The sequence below is a fragment of the Callithrix jacchus genome, chromosome 19 (genome assembly GCF_049354715.1).
Source record: "Callithrix jacchus isolate 240 chromosome 19, calJac240_pri, whole genome shotgun sequence".
In the NCBI taxonomy this organism is placed as follows: Eukaryota; Metazoa; Chordata; class Mammalia; order Primates; family Cebidae; genus Callithrix; species Callithrix jacchus.
The window spans coordinates 41,172,164-41,185,345 of NC_133520.1; the positions used below are offsets into that span (position 1 = coordinate 41,172,164).

Genomic DNA, 13,182 nt, shown 5'->3' on the forward strand with positions numbered 1-13,182 from the left:
AATTTTCTACACATGGTTGCTCAATGCTCCACACTCGGCCACTCAAATGGCCCTTGTCACCACCTTCAACTCTGGGTTCCCTCACCTTCCATCCTGCCTGCTGTTGATCCGTAGCCCTGAACAGCTCTAATTTTCACTTTCTTTATTCCTGCAAAGCACTGCTGCAATAAATAGTAAAATTTTTTAAAAACATGGCCTACTACAAATGCACCCCATCCAACATCAAATGTGGCCAGCACGCTGCCTAACAATCCTGCGGGTGTCTGTTGATTTCCTAGCAAACGCCCCCAAAACAGCTATGCTGGAGCATCTCTTGCCCCGGCTCCAAAGCACTCACTCCTTTCATCTCAGAAGACGTCCTTCTCACACATTTCACTCGACAGATATGAACAGATCACTGGGTGCTGTGACGAACCCTCATGTCACCTTTACAGACGCTGACTGCACTGCTTCAGAGGAATGTGCTATAGCTCTTGCCTTGTGCTCTCAGCCTTGGAGCAAGAAAAAGTGCTCCTCTGCAATGAAGCGAACCCCTCTTAGGTTTCCGTTTCCACACTCAGCTCTTGTTCTTGACACACTTACCTCGCCCTCATCTTCATTCTTTTCTTTATTAGCTATTTCTTCCTTTGCCTTAAAACATTCAGATATCTTCCTTATCTTGAAAAAATCTGAGAGGTGCTTCACCACCCTCAACCATTCTACTTCCTGGCTTCCTTTCACTGATCACAAATACTTCTGAATTGCTTGTAAATTCCAGCTTCGTTTCACACTCACCCACCCCCGTGCCTAGCCGCTCTGCGGAACCCCATGATCACTGGCTCTCCACTGCTCAGCCCATCAGTCCACGCCTCCCACTGCTCAGCCCAACAGTCCATGCCTCCCGCTCGCTCCCTCCTTTCCCTCCTCACTTCCATTTCTCTTTCTCCAATAGCCTCCTCACTGTCCCATGCCCCCATGCTTCTGGCTGCAAAATAATCTCTATAGTTTTGTCTTCTTTTTGGGGGGTGGGTTGGGGGGATGGGGTCTCGCTCTGCTACCCAGGCTGGAGTGCGGTGGCACAATCACACTCACTTCAGCGTCAAACTCCTGGGCTCCAGCAATTCTCCTGCTTTCAGCCTTCCAAGCACCTAAGATTACAGGTACACGCCACCATGCCCAGTTAAATTTTTTTTTGTAATAGAGATAGAGTCTCGCCATGTTGCCCAGGCTGGTATTGGACTCCTGGACTCAAGTGATCCTCCCACTCAGCCTCCCAAAGCACTGGGATTATAGGTGTGACCCTGGCCAGGTTGCTACAGTTTAAAATATTACAGAAGGTGGCCTGGGCAACATGGCAAGACCCCGTCTCTACAAAAAAAATTGTTTTTAATTATTTGGGTGTGGTGGTACATGCCTATAGTCCCAGCTACTCAGGGGAGGATCGCTTGTGCCCAGGAGGTTGGGGCTGCAGTGAGCCAGGATTGTGGCACCGCACTCCAGCCTGGACGACAGAGTGAAACCCTGTCTCAAAATAAATAAATAAATGAAATATTACAGAGGCCAGGTGTGGTGGTTCATGCCTGTAATCCCACCACTTTGGGATGCAGAGGCAGGTAGATCACAGTCATGAGTTCGAGACCAGCCTGACCAACAGGGTAAAACCTCATCTCTACTAAAAATATACAAAAATCAGACGGGTGTGGTAGCCCACGCCTGTACTCCCAGCTACTCGGGAAGCTGAGGCAGGAGAATCGCTTTAACCCGGGAGGCAGAGGTTGCAGTGAGCTGAGATCATGCCACTGCACTCCAGCCTGGGCGACAGGGCAAGACTCCATCTCAAAAAAAATTTTTAATGAAAAATAAAATATTAGGCCAGGCCCGGTGGCTCAAGCCTGTAATCCCAGCACTTTGGGAGGCCAAGGCGGGTGGATCACGAGGTCAAGAGATCGAGACCATCCTGGTCAACATGGTGAAACCTGTCTCTACTAAAAATACAAAAAATTAGCTGGGCACGGTGGCACGTGCCTGTAATCCCAGCTACTAAGGAGGCTGAGGCAGGAGAATTGCCTGAACCCAGGAGGCGGAGATTGCGGTGAGCCGAGATCGCGCCATTGCACTCCAGCCTGGGTAACAAGAGCGAAATTCCATCTTAAAAAAAAAGAAAAAGAAAAAGAAAATATTACAAACGGCCAAAAGAATAAGCAGAATCTTAGATCTGGACAAAAAGAAGGCCACCGATCTTAATAAGAGCACTTGCAGAGGAGAAAAAGGGGAACAAAGAACTCCAAAAGAGAGCCAACAAAAAGAAAAGGTAGATCCCAAGTATAGAGTACACTGTGGAGGAATGTGACCGTCGGAGAGGACGCACGCCCTGACCAACAGCGGAGAGTTACGCAGCACTTACTGTGCCAGGCACACTGTGGAGGAATGTGACAGTCGGAGAGGACGCACGCCCTGACCAACAGCGGAGAATTATGTAGCACTTACTGTGTGCCAGGTCTGACACAGCGACCCTGTACTAACTCACTGAATCCTCACAACTTATGAGGTAGGTACTAGTACTGTCCCTACTTCACAGATAGAAAACTCAAGCTCAAAGACACTAAATAACTTGCCAGGGATCAGGTATAGTTAGTATATCTATCAGTGACGTCTTCGGCACTAGGGAATATAGTTAACAGCTGGGGAGAAGTCTGACAAGGAAGGTAAGTAGAAATTGGGATGAGGCCCGGGCACAGTGGCTCACCCTCTAATCACAGCACTTTGGGAGGCCATGGTGGTGGATCACCTGAGGTCAGGAGTTCGAGACCAGCCTGGCCAACATAGTGAAACTCCATCTCTACTAACAAGAGGGAAACTGTCTCAAAAAAAAAAGAAAAGAAAAAGAAAATGGGGATGAGAACAAAAGAAAGTCACTCAAACAGAGAGAAAAGTAGATTAAGTAGCCTTCTGGCTCAAGAATGAACATCCCTTCTAGGTGTTCCAGGAGGAAGAGTCCTCACATCCTGCTCCCCTTACACCAGGATCACGGTCTGCACGGATGTGAGATAAAAGAGCCTCGAGAGAGCAGGTTAGTATTAGCAGAATCCAGTCTACAGTGTCTGATTCTGCGTGCCCGCCTCTGGTGTAAGGTGCTTTCAATATTCTTCTTTACTTCTTCTTCATGACAGCTTTGTGTAACAGGTACTATTTACAGATGAGGAAAAATGAACCACAGAAAGGTTAAGAAATTTTCCCAAGATCACACTGCTAGCAAACGGTGGAAGTGGGATTCACACCGTCTCGCACCCATTCGATCCGCCACTGCAGCCGCTGCCTCTCAGAAATCTCAGTCACACATTCAGATTGAAAGGAGAATTTCTTAACTATAACACAGCGCTTCCAAAGAAAGCTGTAGCTACTCCACCCCATGGGAGGTTTGACAATAGACCCAAAGCCGCAAACTGTTTTGCCAACTGACTAATTTGGCCATCAGATATTTGTTCTTGTTGTTTTAATTTTTCTGAGACGGAGTCTCACTCTGACACCAAGCTGAAATGCAGTGGCGCAATCTCGGCTCACTGCAACCTCCACTTCCCTATTCAAGTGATTCTTCCACCTCACCCTCCCATGAAGCTGGGACTACAGGTGTGTGCCACCACCTGTAGTGGTGTTTCGCCATGTTGATCAGGATGGTCTCGATCGCCTGACCTTGTGATCCGCCCGCCTTAGCCTCACAAAGTGCTGGGACCACAGGCGTGAGCCACTGCACCTGGCCTTTTTTTAATTTTTTCTTATTTCAGGTATTTTTTATTCTAGGATTGGTGTGTTTATTTGTTTAGGTGGGGCATACATACATGTCATGAGTACTGTATGTACTCTGTCTGAGTCTCTCTTTTTTTTTTTTTTTTGAGACGGAGTTTCGCTCTTGTTACCCAGGCTGGAGTGCAATGGCGTGATCTCGGCTCACCACAACCTCCGCCTCCTGGGTTCAGGCAATTCTCCTGCCTCAGCCTCCCGAGTAGCTGGGATTACAGGCACGTGCCACCACGCCCAGCTAATTTTTTGTATTTTTGGTAGAGACGGGGTTTCACCATGTTGACCAGGATGGTCTCGATCTCTTGACCTCGTGATCCACCCGCCTCAGCCTCCCAAAGTGCTGGGATTACAGGCGAGTCTCACTTTTATATCATAGGCTGGCTCCCATAAGAATCTGTGTTTATCACTCCTGAAAAACATCAGTTTTGTACCGTTTGGAAATTTACCCACAAGAAGCAGAGGAATGAGCCAAATGACATCTTAACCAAAGTGCTCTGACTCTATGATGATTTTTAAGAGGACACGCAGACACTGTGGCTTATGAAAGAAAATGTTCATGTCTTAGAATACCCATACTGAGGCCGGGCACGGTGGCTCTCACCTGTAATCCCAGCACTTTGGGAGGCTGAGGCAGGAGGATCACTTGAGGCCAGGAGTTTGAGACCAGCCTGGCCCAAATGCAAAACCCCGTCTCTACTAAAACTACAAAAATTAGCCAGGCGTGGTGGCATGCACCTGTAATTCCAGCTACTTGAGAGGCGAATCACTGGAGCCTGGGAGGCGGAGGGTGCAGTGAGTCAAGATAGAGCCACTGCACTCCCATCCGGGTGACGGAGTGGGACTCAGGAAGGAAAAAGACAGAAAGAGAGACAGAGACAGAGAAAGAAAGAGAGAGGGGGAGACAGAGAGAGAGAGAGAGTTAGAAGGAGAAGCAGGAGGCGGAGGCGGAGGAAAGGAGGAGAGGGAGGACTACCAACACCTGTAGTCCCAGCTACTTGGGAAGCTGGGGTAGGAGGATCACTTGAGCCCAGGAGTTCACGTCCATGTTCCACCTGGGCAATATATAGCAAGACACATCTGTCTCCAAAAAAAGAAAAAAGAGGAGAAAGGGGGGGAGGGGAGGGATTACAGGTGTGAGCCACTGCAGTGGCCCCTTATGATTTTCTTAATAACATTTTTTTTTTTGAGATGGAATCTAGCTCTCTCACCCAGGCTGGAGTGCAGTGGCACGATCTCAACTCACCCCAAAGTGCTGGGATTAGAGACATGAGCCACTGCACCCAGCCTAACATTTTCCCTTATTAAAGTGACATTAGTTTACTTTAGTGTAAGAAGATAGTAGATAATACATATAACATATAAAACACGTGTTACTTGACAGTTTATCAGTAAGGCTTTCAGTTCGCTATGTTTCGGGAGAGTCAAAAGTTCTATGAGGACTTTCAACTGAAGGGGAGGTCAGTGCTCCAAACCCCCATGTGGGCTGGTCAAGAGTCAAGCGTATATGGAAAAGACGAAGCCGTTTCCCTGCTGCTATAAGAGCTGGGTTTGAGATTGACTGGTGGAGTTCCCGGCCCAGCTCATCAGCAGTAGCAATGGCTCACCCTCTAAAGAGGAGTGGCAGCTCCCAGCTGAAAGGTCACACCGACCTCAGTCCAAGGCAGCTCACCGGTCAGGTGCCTTTTAGTGGCAATTCGTTGATGCAGTTGCCCAGTAATGGCAATATAAGTGAGGAGAAAATAATATAAGAGCAAATGAGGTAGGGGGGGGGGCGGTGTTTAAATATTAATGGCCCTTTCTTCTCAAATGTTTCCTTCCTCAAATGATCATGGAATGAGATGCAGTCCATTCAAGAGGCCTTCCAATTTCTGGAGATGACAATAAAAAGAAATTATTGCAGAAGCAAACATAACTCAGAGCTTCCCTTGTTCTCCCATGTTCTGAAATACAGGGCTGGAGGCACAAAAGACCAAATGATCCTATGAGCTATTCTCACATTATAATGCTGCTGCCAAGGACATGGGAACACAGCAGAAGGGGCCAGGTGGGCCCCTAAACATGTCCAGATGGTATCGGGATGGAGCTGGGATCCTGGCCACAGCGGAAAAAACCAAGCGGCTAACAGTTCAGCCTCGGGAGCAGGGAGGATCCTAAAGGTGAGCTTAGCATAAAAGAGAAGGGCCGGGCGCGGTGGCTCACGCCTGTAATCCCAGCACTTTGGGAGGCCGAGGTGGGTGGATCACGAGGTCAAGAGATCGAGACCATCCTGGTCAACATGGTGAAACCCCGTCTCTACTAAAAATACAAAAAATTAGCTGGGCATGGTGGCGTGTGCCTGTAATCCCAGCTACTCGGGAGGCTGAGGCAGGAGAATTGCCTGAACCCAGGAGGCGGAGGTTGTGGTGAGCCGAGATCGCGCCATTGCACTCCAGCCTGGGTAACAAGAGGGAAACTCCATCTCAAAAAAAAAAGAAGGCGAGAAGGAGCACAGGTCAGAAGATCAGGACATCAATTCTGAGAAAGAGATCAAGGTCTGCCAAGGGAGACAGCTGAAGAGAAAAATGTAAAAACACTGAAATAAGTGCAAGTTACAGGAGACAGGAAAGAAAACCTTCATAGCTTGTTGATGAAAAAAGAAAGGAGTTTAGAAATCAGAAAAAAACAAGACAGACAGGAACTAGAAAATGAAACAAAAATATAAAATAATTGATAAAATATCTAATATTAAGGTTGGTTTACCTATTTCTACTAAATGAGACTGAATTAAGTGAACTGACTGAAGCTTTTAGGCCAGGCTGAGGCAGGGAAACAGGGTGTGGAGGCAGGGAACCTAATGACTTCGGAGAACTAAATGGAAAGGAAAACCCTAACTTACCCTCCTAAGTAACAAAAGGACCTTTGCAAAGCGGCTACTCCCTTTGCAAACCTCCCACCTTTTCTGGGAGGGAGATGGGAAACGTCTGCAGCAAATCAGACCCACTGCCAGTAGAGTCTTTATTTGCATCTTTGCTTCGGCCTCTGAATGGCTGCTGTCCACAACCAATCAGACTGATTGCCTGCCAAGTCTTTGTTTGCAAAGAAGTACAACTTTGTAACTTCACCCTGGCTTCTCATTGGTTGCTTTTCACAACCAATCAGATATTTGTACAGGAGTGTGACCTTGTAACGTCACTTCAGTCTCTGGTTGGCTGCTTTCTGCAACCAATCAGAGTGACTGTGGGCAACCACTTCATTTACATGGGGGAAGCATGAAATGGCCAATGGGAAACCTCTAGTGGGCATTTATACCCAAAAAGATTCTGCATCCCAGCCCTTGAGCCACTGCTCTAGCGCACTCCCACACTGTGGAATGTACTTTCATTTTCAATAAATCCCTGCTTTCCTTCTTTTGTTGCTTCATACTTTCTTCGCTTTGTTGGGCATTTTGTTCAAAACACAAAGCACCTGGACAACTTGCAGTCACAGCACTCTACCGGTGACAAGGCAAGGTGGCTCAAGCCTGTGATCCTAGCACTTTGGAAGGCCAAGGCAGGAGTATCACTTGTGTCCAGGAGTTCAAGACCAACCTGGGCAATACAGTAACACCCTGTTTCTTCATAAAATTTAAAAATTACCCAGGCATGATAGTGTGTGCCTGTAGTTCCAGCTACTCTGGAGGCTGAGATGGGAGGATCACTTAAGCCAGGGAGGGTGAAGCTGCAGTGAGCTCTATGATGGTGCCATCCTACTGCAGCCTGGGTGACAGAATAAGACTGTCTCAAAATATATAAATAAAATTAAATTAAAGCAACCTTTTAAAACTATTTTTAACATTATTAAAACTATTAAAGTTATCTTTTCAAACAACTATTTAAAAAACTAAAACCAGGCTGGGCACAGGGGCTCACGCCTGTAATTCCAGCACTTTGGGAGGTCAAGGTGGGCGGATTGCTTGAGGTCAGTAGTTCAAGACCAGCCTGACCAACATGGTGAAACCCTGTCTCTACTAAAAATACAAAAAAAAATTAGCCAGGCATGGTGGTGGGCACCTGTAATTTTAGCTACTGGGAAGGCTGAGGTAAGAGAATCACTCGAACCCAGGAGGTGGAGGCTGCAGTGAGCCGAGATGGCACCACTGCACTCTAGCCTGGGTGACAACAAGACTGCATCTCGAAAAGTAATAATAATAAAAATAAATAATAAAATAAAATAAACTGAAACCAATGTAGTAAAATAAAATTAAAATCTTTTTTTAAAGTTTAATAATTCCTTCTTTTTTTTTTTTTTTTTTTTTTTGTCTTTCTTTGGTTTTTTCCTTTTTGTGGAGAACAGGGTCTCGCTATATTGCCCAGGCAGGTCTCGAACTCCTGGGCTCAAGCTATCCTCCTGCCTCTGCCTCCCTAAGAGCTGGATTACAGGCGTGAGACACAGGGCCTGGCTAATTCCTTCTTTTGTTAGGTTTTTGGAGTAAAGAAAGAAGATACAAGCCCATTTTGCATACAGTAATGTGCTGGTTATCACTGGCTCCTCATCGGCAAAAAACTCTGATTTAGAGCCTTCTTTATTTCCATCATGCCATCATCAATTTCAGGCTGCCAGTTACAAACCTGAAACCACTAAAGGTGGAGCCTGGAAGAAATGCGCAAAAGCAGACACACCATTATACAGCACATCCACCACACACACGCTGGACACGACCTCAAAGCATACCTATGAGCAAATAGAGGAATTAGGAAGTAGTAAAGTTTGAGTATTTATTACCTTTCTTTTTTACATTGTTAATAAAAGCATTTATTTTGCACTTTATACAGAATAACCTGCGAAAGTATGGAACGCTTCACAGATGTGTGTGTCGGCCTGTGCAGGCACCACCCTCATCTTCTCTGTGTTGCTCTGATCTTAGATTAAGAGCTGCTGAAGAAAACGCTTTCGTTTTTAACAAAACTGAATTAAGTATATATCATTTATTTTAATATTAACTGGCTTTTAACAGCAGTTTGCAGAATTCCTGAAATGCAGCCATCAGCTCTTGTGAGTTGGGATAAGTCGGCGCGATCTGGCCCCAGCACGTCACTGATGATGAGAGTCAGTCGCTCCATGCAGACAGCTAAAGAGGCCTTCCCAGGGCTGTCCCTACACAGGCTCATCTAGAACCAGTTCCTCTAGAGTGGCCAGGACCAACTCACTTTGTATTCTACCACGTCCACAAAACAGAAATTAAATACAACTCTTGGAAAAAAAAATTGTCTCTTTGAAAAGTAATTTTCTTCCTCCCAAGTCGATTTCATGGGATTATAAAACAATGCTACCTTCTCAGTTTGGGTAGGCTTTTCAAAGACAGTGAAAATCGACCATCCAGATAAAGTATTTACAATGTGCAGAGACATTTGATTTCTCTTTTTTTTGAGACAGAGTCTCACTCTGTCCACCAGGCTGGAGTCCAGTGGCATGATCTTGGCTCACTGCAACCTCTGCCTCCCAAGTTCAAGCAATTCTCCTGCCTCAGCCTCCCAAGTAGCTGGGATTACAGACACCCACCACCACACCCAGCTAATTTTTTCTATTTTTAGCAGAGATGGGGTTTCACCATGTTGGCCAGGCTGATCTTGAACTCCTGACCTCAACTGATACTCCTGCCTCAGCCTCCCAAAGTGCTGGAATTACAGGCATGAGCCACCCCTCAGTCAACATTCGATTTCTTTTGTCAAATTAGATGTCTTATACTGATAAGAAGTACACACTAACTCCAAAAGCCTTTATGGTTACAAGTATAAAAAATGTGTTTCTGAGGCCGGGCGCGGTGGCTCACGCCTGTAATCCCAGCACTTTGGGAGGCCGAGGCGGGTGGATCACGAGGTCAAGAGATCGAGACCATCCTGGTCAACAAGGTGAAACCCCGTCTCTACTACAAATACAAAAAATTAGCTGGGCATGGTGACGTGTGCCTGTAATCCCAGCTACTCAGGAGGCTGAAGCAGGAGAATTGCCTGAACCCAGGAGGCGGAGGTTGCGGTGAGCCGAGATCGCGCCATTGCACTCCAGCCTGGGTAACAAGAGCGAAACTCCGTCTCAAAAAAAAATGTGTTTCTGTACCTGTACCACACATATACCAGTGGGCTCTGAAATAATCCACTCTTACTTTCCTGGCACTGGAAAAATGATCTTTCACTCTCTCAATAGGAGTAAGATTATTTCAGAGCAAATAAGTCACAATAAGGTGGCCCAGCCGTGGTGTCATCATTTAATTATGTATAGCATTTGGACCTCTTAAAATGTTTGACCCGGTGAAGCCTGGCTCTTGGCAGGCTGGCATTTAGTGGGTGTAGTATCACGTTCTGGACACAAGGTGGAGCCAGTGCCATTGCGCTAGATTGTGACCAGTTTAAGGGCAGCCTAAGATCAGAAACATCCCAAAGGGAAGACCAGAATCAAAACATTTGACACAGTAGTAAGAGACCAAAAAAATAGGCAAAACATTTTACTTGCTCTGTTAAATAGCCAGTATTATGCTAAGGATAAGAGAACACTGAAAGCAATTCAAAAACGTCTAAGGACAAAGCAGGATGTGAAAATGATTTTCATTCATTTAACGACTATTTGAAGCTTATTATGTGCTGGTATCATTTACAGTACAGCAGAGAACAAAATCAAGACCCTTCCCTTACTGAAGGAGTTTTTCACACATTAACCATATTTTGGAAAAGTCATGAAATGAAGCTAAAATAATGCCTAAATCTCTTTCTTCAGCAGAGCTATTCTGTTCAGAAAAACCATCTTTTTCCAAGGTCCCTCTAATCAAAAGATCATTTTCCACTGCTGAAATATGCTTCCTGAACACCTGCTTCTAACTTGCTGCAGATATAGTCCTATGTGCTAGAATTTAAAGCCCCTAATAAACTCTGGATCTTCTGCACATCATTAAAAACAGACGCTCTGTAAAATACTGGACATTACACAGAGTGATTGATAAACAATGTAACCACACAGGCACTTTTCATCTGCCGTGGGGCAGGCTCTCCCCTCGGAGCTGATTACTGTGGATTAGACAAAATCCCTTCTCTAATGGAACCTACAATAAGGACAGTGAAAGAATAAACACAAACTAAGCTAATTTTAGGTAGTGATAAATACAATTAATAAATCACCACCATCATCACCATTTTCATAGCTGTTTCAGTTTGCTAGAGCTGCTGTAACTAATTGCCATAGACTGTGTGGCTTAAACCACAGAAATTGATTTTCCCAGTTCCAGAGGCCAGAGGTCCCAGATCTCCTGCCTCAGCCTCCTGAGTAGCTGGGATTACAGGCACACGCCACCATGCCCAGCTAATTTTTTGTATTTTTAGTAGAGACGGGGTTTCACCATGTTGACCAGGATGGTCTCGATCTCTTGACCTCGTGATCCACCCGCCTCGGCCTCCCAAAGTGCTGGGATTACAGGCTTGAGCCACCACGCCCGGCCTGTTTAGACTCTTTTCAACTTAAACACCTCTTTAAAGACCTTATCCTCCAACTAAGGTTACATTCTGAGGGATACTAGAGGTCAAGACTTTCAAACACGAATTTGGAGGGGACATAATTCAGCCCATAACAATAACAATAATAAGATCTTGCAGCTACTGCCACCTAGCTTGCCTGGCCACCATCCCTCCTGCCTGGCCTCCTGCAGTAGACCACAGGCTGTCATTCTGCTTCGGCTCCTGCCAGCCGTCTCAATCCATTCTCTCAGCAGCCACAACAACCTTTTTAAAATGGAAATCCTAACATGTAATGCCCTGCTTAAAACCCTTCAACAGCTTCCTGATAAACTTCATCCTGATAAACTGCACTGACAAACTTCTTTTTCTTTTCTTTTTTCTTTTTTTTGAGTCAGAGTCTCACTCTGTACCCAGGCTGGAGCAGTGGGGCAATCTTGGCTCACTGCAACCTCCGCCTCCTGGGTTCAAGCGATTCTCCTGCCTCAGCTTCCCAAGTAGCTGGGACTACAGGTGCCACGCCCAGCTAATTTTTGTATTTTTAGTAGAGACAGGGTTTCATCATGTTGGCCAGGATGGTCTCGATCTCTTGACCTCGTGATCCACCCACCTCAGCCTCCCAAAGTGCTAGGTTTACAGACATGAGCCACCGCGCCTGGCCCTTTTTCATGGCATGTAATCTGGCCCTGCCAGTCTTTCTGGCTTACCCTATGCCGCCCTCTAGCCACCTCACAGGTACACTATCCTCTTTGCTTTCCTCCAATATCCTAACCCTTTCCCCTTCAACGGACCTTTGCATTTGCTCTCCCCTAGTTCGCACAGCTGTCTCCTTCTAGTCTTAAGGATGTTAGCTCAGAAATTACTTCCAGAGGCGCTTTTCCTGGCCAGAACCTCTGAACTGTCCCATCCTGCCTAACCACGCCCCAATTCTCTAAGATATTATCCTTTATTTTCTTTACAACACATTTGGTTACATCATCCTGTTTTATTTACATTTAGCATTTATTACATTTGAAAGTGTGTTTAGGCCGGGCGTGGTGGCTCACGCCTGTAATCCCAGCACTGTGGGAGGCTGAGGCGGGTGGATCACGAGGTCAACAGATTGTGACCATCCTGGTCAACGAGGTGAAACCCCGTCTCTACTAAAAATACAAAAATTAGCTGGGCACGGTGGTGCGTGCCTGTAATCCCAGCTACTCAGGAGGCTGAGGCAGGAGAATTGCCTGAACCCAGGAGGCGGAGGTTGCGGTGAGCCGAGATCGCACCATTGCACTCCAGCCTGGGTAACAAGAGCGAAACCCCGTCTCAAATCTAAAAAAAAACAAAAAAAAAAAAAAAAAAGAAAGGAAAGAAAGAAAGAGTATTTATTACTTATTCACTTGTATGTTATCCATTTTTTCCCTCTAAAATATAAGCTCCTTGAGGGCAGAGGCCTTGTCTTTCGTTGCTATATTCTAACACCTAGAAGGAGCTCACATTTAATAGGGAATCAAATATTTGTTGAATAATTCATGATTTTTTTTTTTTAATAGACAGGGCCTCACTATGTTGGCCAGGCTGGTCTTGAACTCCTGGGCTCAAACAATCTTCCCACCCCGGCCTCCCAAAGTGCTGGGATTACAGGCATGAGGCACCGTGCCCAGCCAATAATTAATGAATTTGTAGAACACCTTCTAACTTGAAAAATGCCTTTCAATTAAACAGCACTTTCATATATATCCACTCATTTCTTCTTTTTTTTTTTTTTTCCTTTTTTCAGGTGACATTTACTCTTGCTGCCCAGGCTGTAGTGCAGTGGTGCAATCTCGGCTCACCGAAACCTCCTCCTCCCGGGTTCAACCAATTTTCCTGCCTCAGCCTCCTGAGCAGCTGAGATTACAGGCATGTGCCACCACACTAGCTAATTTTTTTTTATTTTTAGTAGAGAGGGGGTTTCTGCATGTTGGTCAGA

General features: G+C 45.9%; 1 protein-coding gene across 8 annotated transcripts in view; it reads right to left on the reverse strand.

The window, feature by feature from the left end:
• DRC8 (dynein regulatory complex subunit 8) overlaps positions 1–13,182 on the reverse strand; it is a 122,989-nt gene that overhangs the window by 64,198 nt on the left and 45,609 nt on the right. Inside the window, exon 2 of one of the 8 annotated variants that reach the window (XM_054248262.2) lies at positions 86–161. The exons of the other annotated variants lie outside the window; for them this stretch is intronic. The gene's annotated coding sequence lies outside the window, so the exon portion shown is untranslated. The remainder of the gene's footprint in view (positions 1–85; positions 162–13,182) is intronic. 8 annotated transcript variants of the gene reach the window in all.